We start from the raw sequence: 6,000 nt of genomic DNA, 5'->3' as shown, positions 1-6,000 counted from the left end.
AATGGCAACGCCCTTCGATGGTTCGAATCATACCTAGAAAACAGGCACTACAAAGTCAAATTTGGTAGGGATGTGCAGCCAAAAAGTTTTCATTGCGTACGTGATTACGTATTCGTGGGGGGTCAATTCCATTTCATGCGGAAGTATGGAGAATTCCATAAGTTGTCGATCTGTAAATACGTTACTACGGCGAGTTAAATTATTGTCCCAGCTAAAATTAAAATTAACTACAACCCCCACCCTCCTGACCCCCCCAAGACTTACCAAAACTCCCTGGTGGTCCAGCGGGGAGTCAGGAAGCCATCGCTGCACTCGTTTGCCGGTTTCATCATGGTGCCGATAGCCTGTGTCACAGGGGCTACCGGTGCCATTGGTCAGTCCCTATCACATGGTCACTGGCGCCATCTTGTGCTCCTACCATGTGACAGGGGCTGACCAATGGCACCGGTAGCCCCTTTGACATAGTATGGGCAAAGGCTATCGGCGCCATTTTGAGTATTGGCATCGGAGGGCGATTTTGAGTCTCAAAATGGCACCGATCGCCTTTGCCCTCACTATGACGGCGATCGGCACCATTTTGAGTATTGGCATTGGATGGCGATTTTGAGCCTTTCAAAAAAAGCAACCACTATGTTGATCTTTAAATCATACTTAACGGGTTTCCTATTGTAAAAGTCCCAAAGGTATACTCATCCTTAGAACGTCCTAAACGTCCCGACACGGCCGTGTTTCGGACCGTCCTGGTCCTGCTTCAGGGGCAGCGATTAGTCCAAGTGTATTCCAGGGTCTCCAAACTTTTTTCGGGTTCAATTCAATTTCTTTAGTTTATTCCACGATCGGCGTCTCCGACCGTTCCGTTTCAAAAAACATAGCGGCTCATCCGGGGTTAAATACACACATCCGGCATGCAAAGAGTGTAATTCTTAGTCCTCTAACAGGTCGTCTTTCATCCACCTTAATCTTCTATCAGGTCGTCATGTGAATTTAAAGGGAACCCCCCACTACGGAGAGAGTTTTGCTTAAAGCAGACCTTTTATCAAGGCTATAAATGCCGGGATGGAGCACAAGAATATACGATTTTAACTTCAGAGACGATAGAGTATAACAGCTACATTTGTAAAAACATGCACTCCCTGGTGGTCCAGCAGGGGGTCCGAGAGCCATCCCCTGCACTCACATCCTCGGTGTTGGTTTCAAAATGGCACCGATAGCCTTTGACCTACTATGTCACAGGGGCTACCGGTGCCATTGGTCAGCCCCTGTCACATGGTAGGAGCACAAGATGGCGCCGATGGCCATGTGACAGGGGCTGACCAATGGCACCGGTAGCCCCTGTGACATAGTATGAGCAAAGGCTATCGGCACCATTTTGATTACTGGCAGCCGACGGTCCAAGTGTAGGAGGTCGCTACTGGACCCCCACTGGACCACCAGAGACTTTTGGCAAGTCTTGAGGGGGTCATGAGGGTGGGGGGTTTGTTTAAATTGGTTTCTTTAGGTGACCGAATAATTCGGCGAAGATTCATGTATTCGTGGAGAATCGCGATACGTTTCGCTTCCCCACGAATACAACGAATATGGCCATATCCGTTGCAGATTGCCAATACCCCTAGTAGACTCCATTCATCTAAGGGTGTCTTTCCACTCCACAACGGGATGTATCATCTCCACTCACATCCACCACAATAAAGAATTGAAAAAGATTTGGCATCTACCCTTTGATTTTCCTAACGGCTTTTCTAGATCGCCTACCCACTTATCATTTTGGTCACGCTTCTCTACACTTTCTCCAGTGCGACTATATCTTTTTTGAGATGTGACGACCAGAATTGCACACAATATTCAAGATGCGGTCTCACCATGGAGCAATACATAGGCATTATGAAATCATCCATTTTATTTGCCATTCCCTTCTTAATAATTCCTAATATTCTGTTTGCTTTTTTGATCGACATAGCACACTGCGCCAACGATTTAAATGTATTATACACTATGAGGCCTAGATCTCTTTCCTGGGTGGTAACTCCTAAGACAGAACCTAATATTGTATAACTAGAGCAAGGGTTACATTTTCCCTATATGCATCACTTTGCACTTGTCCATGTTAAATTTCAATTGCCATTTGGAAGCCCAATCTTCCAGTCTTGCAAGGTCCTCCTGCAATTTGTCAAAATCCGCTTGAAATTTGACTACTCTGCATAATTTGGTGTCATCCACAAATTTGATCGCCTCACTCGTCATACCCTTTTCCAGATCATTTATAAATATATTAAAAAGCACAGGTCCAAGCACAGGTCCAAATACAGATTCCTAAGGCACTACACATTTTTCCACTGTGAAAACAGAATTTAATCCTACTCTATTTCCTGTCTTTTACCCATCTTGCAATCCACAAAAGGACATCGCCTCCTATACCATGACTATTTACAGTAGTTTTCTTAGAAACCTCTCATGTGGGACTTTGTCGAAAGCCTTCTGAAAATCCAAATACACCACATTTATTGGTTCACCTTTGTCTACATGTTTATTCATCCCTTCAAAAAAATGTAGATTTGTGAGGAAAGACTTCCCTTGGGTAAATCCATGCTGGCTGTGTTCCATTAAATCATGTCTATCTAAGTGTTTTGTGATTTTATTCTTTATAACAGTTCCCACAGTCTTTCCTGGCACTAAATTCAGTCTATAGTTTCCCAGATCACCCCGGAGCACTTTTTAAACATCAGGGTTACATTGGCCATCTTCCAATCATCAGGTACAACGGATGATTTTAATGATAGGTTGCAAATTAATTGAAATAGGTCTTAAATTTCATTTTTTAATTCTTTCAGAACCCTGGGGTGTATGCCATCTGGTTCAGATAATTTACAACTCTTTAGTAGAGATGTGGTTCGGCTGAACCTTTTGGTTCGGCCTTCGTTATCGGCCCGCTGCGGAAAATTTCGTTTCCCGTGGTTCGGTCCTATTTTTTTTCGGCTGTCTCGAACTGAAACTCCCCCCCCCCCCACTCCAACCCTTCAGATTTAATTAATTATAATCCTCTACCCTCCCGACCCCCCCAAAACTTGCCTAAAGTCTCTGGTGGTCCAGCGGGGGTCCTGGGAGCAATCTCCTACTCTCTGGCTGTCGGCTGCCAGTAAACAAAATGGCACCAGTGGCCCTTTGCCCTTACCATGTGACAGGGGCTATCGGTGCCAATGGCTGGCCTCTGTCACATGGTAGGAGCAATGGATGGCCGGCGCCATCTTAAAAATTTAACTTGCCAATGCTTATGCTTAATTGTACTTTCTTTTGATGGATCCTTCTTCCAATTTTTTTTTAAACTTTATTTTTAATAATGTTTTTTGACATTGGCATTCCAGTGCATAAATAACAAAGTCAGTGTTACAGTCTATCTTAAATCTTTGTTTAATTATGAAGCCAGAACTGGGGTCCTTCCACAATGTGTACACCACTGAGGTGTTACAAAAATCACATTTTCCATAAATTCCATGTCCTTGATCTAATGTTTCAATATGAGGTATGTCCAATGTGGCTGCTCTCACCACGTGTTGTTTTATGTTTGTACCTCTGGAGTATGCAAACATTGGGGGTGTGTTGAAAACAGGATGAACTTGGAGAACATGCCAGTTACGTTGGATGATTCCTTTAATTTTACTCGTGAGGTTGGTGTGTTGTAATACCCATATTAGATTATCTTTTTGGGCTTTTGCTTTGTATTGTTGATCTCTATCAGAGTTGGAATGACCATGTTGATCTCTATCAGAGATGGAATGCCCATGTCAAAAAATTTATGTGGGGCAAACAAGTAGAAAAATTAAGACCAGATTAATAGAACATCGCAGCCGTCTTAACACAAAAGACCTAAAGGCACCCACTGTTCATCATAGCATTTCCAAGGGTCACATGTTCAGAGATTACAAATGGGCAATCATAGAACATGTTCCAGTACCAACAAGAAGAGGAAATCGTAAAGCAAAGTTGCTAAATAGAGAAAACTACTGGATATTTAAACCCAACACTGTGGAACCAGCAGGTCTAAATGAAAAAATGAATTGGTTCTCCATGTCATAATAATCACATCCACATCCCCACCAGTAAGTGTACATTAGTGATCTGTAATCATACATAGTGATAATCAACTTAATAAATGGCTTCAGCCGTCCCGCGTTTTTCGCGGATTTCTTTGAGTTAAAGAGACAGCGCATGCACCGCGCTGCATCAGGTGCTCTTCTAACCCTTGCACTGACAGGAAGGTCCCTTTAAACTTCGCGCCGACTTTAACCAGGGTAAGTCAGCACGTCACATTTTTCAAAAATACAGATTATCTTTCCAAAAAGTGTGCCGTTGTATACACAGGGACACTGGCATTCTTCCATGTTTTCTTTTTGTATTTCTCTCTATTTACCAGAATAAGCCGCACACCATAGTGGTTTTCCTATTGAGAATAAGCTGCATATCTTTAAAATCTTCAGCACTCGCGCATACTGTACCCCTGAGGAAGGAAGAATTCCGGATCCCTGCAGCGTTGGGTGTCCAGACAGTGTGCGACTGAAATCTTGCCTGAAGGGAACTAGAAACAGGACTGTAAACGGCACTCGATTGTGCTCGCGGACCTGCAAGAAACCCTTTCCGCACTTAAGTGCATCGCGGCTATCAGCAGAGCATCGCGGCGTCCAGCTTTTGAGAAAGCTGTTTTTACAGCACTCAAACATATACCATCAAGCTAAGTATCACTGCTGAATAAGTCATTTTAGTGGTCAGCTTTTTGGTTCAACAGAGAGAGATAAAAGGCCCTAAGCAACCGATAATTATACCTAAGCACATAGAAGCTTAAAGCTCTTTTACAAGTTACCAGATACCTACACTGGAACCTTGTGCATTATGATGGTTGCAGGGCTATTTTCACAGTTGAATTTTCCTTTATAAGTCCCATAACTGTCTTTTTTAGCATTAAATCTTAGCTGCCAGACTTCTAGACCATTCCTTAAGCTTCACTAGATCCTTCCTCATGGTTTCCACACCTTTGTAGGTGTCTATGCTATTGAATTTGATATCATTCACAAAACGACAAACCTTTCCAGATAGTCCTCCTGCAATATCACTTACAAAAATGTTGAAAGAACTGGCCCCTCTCATGTAGTGAACAGTATTTAACACTAACCTTTGTCACCTCCCACTCAACCAGTTTCTTACTCAGTCACTTTAGGGCTCATGCCAAGGGCTCTCAGTTAATTTATGTTACCTATAGGAACTGTGTCAAAGGCCTTACTAAAATCCAAGTATACTACCTCTAGCACTCTCCCTTGATCCATCGCTCTAGTAATCCAATCAAATAAATTTATCAGATTCATCTGACTGGTAAAACCATTGGATTCCAGACTCTGCACTATCCTCTGTTTTAGCAGTGATTCTATTCATTTACTCAACATTAATGTCTGACTAACTGGACCATGGTTTCCACACTCCTCTTTATTTCCTTTTTTGCAAAATGGATTCATATCTATCTTCAGTTCTCTGGAACCACTTCCAGCTCTATGGAAAGAGTGAAATGTTCAGCCAGCATAGCTGCCAGAACTTTTCTAAGTTTCCTTAAAACCCTCAAATGTATCCCATCTGGCCCCCATCGCTTTATCTACTTTTAGTTTACCTTGCTCCTCCCAGTTTTCTGAAAATTGTTTGATGATCTTGGAAGCAACCCCAAACATATTTACTTCCTTTCCCCCTTTCTCAATCCCAAAATGTCCCTCCCCTCTGAGATTCCTGATTTTCCCCTTTCTTCTATCTTCCCCATCTCCCATCCACCCCATCCCCAGTCCTCTGTCCTTTTCATACTCCTCCCTCCTATCCACAGTCCTTTCACCTTCTCCTCAATCTACTCCTAGTCCTCCTCCTTTCCTCTCCCCACCCCTGGTCCTGTCACCCTCTCTTTCTTTGTTGTCCATCCCTGAAATCTCATTCCTGTACTGATACTTAAGATCCATTTCCTCACCTGATAAAAAA

This window comes from Rhinatrema bivittatum, chromosome 4 (genome assembly GCF_901001135.1).
Source record: "Rhinatrema bivittatum chromosome 4, aRhiBiv1.1, whole genome shotgun sequence".
In the NCBI taxonomy this organism is placed as follows: Eukaryota; Metazoa; Chordata; class Amphibia; order Gymnophiona; family Rhinatrematidae; genus Rhinatrema; species Rhinatrema bivittatum.
This window is presented reverse-complemented; position numbering follows the sequence as displayed.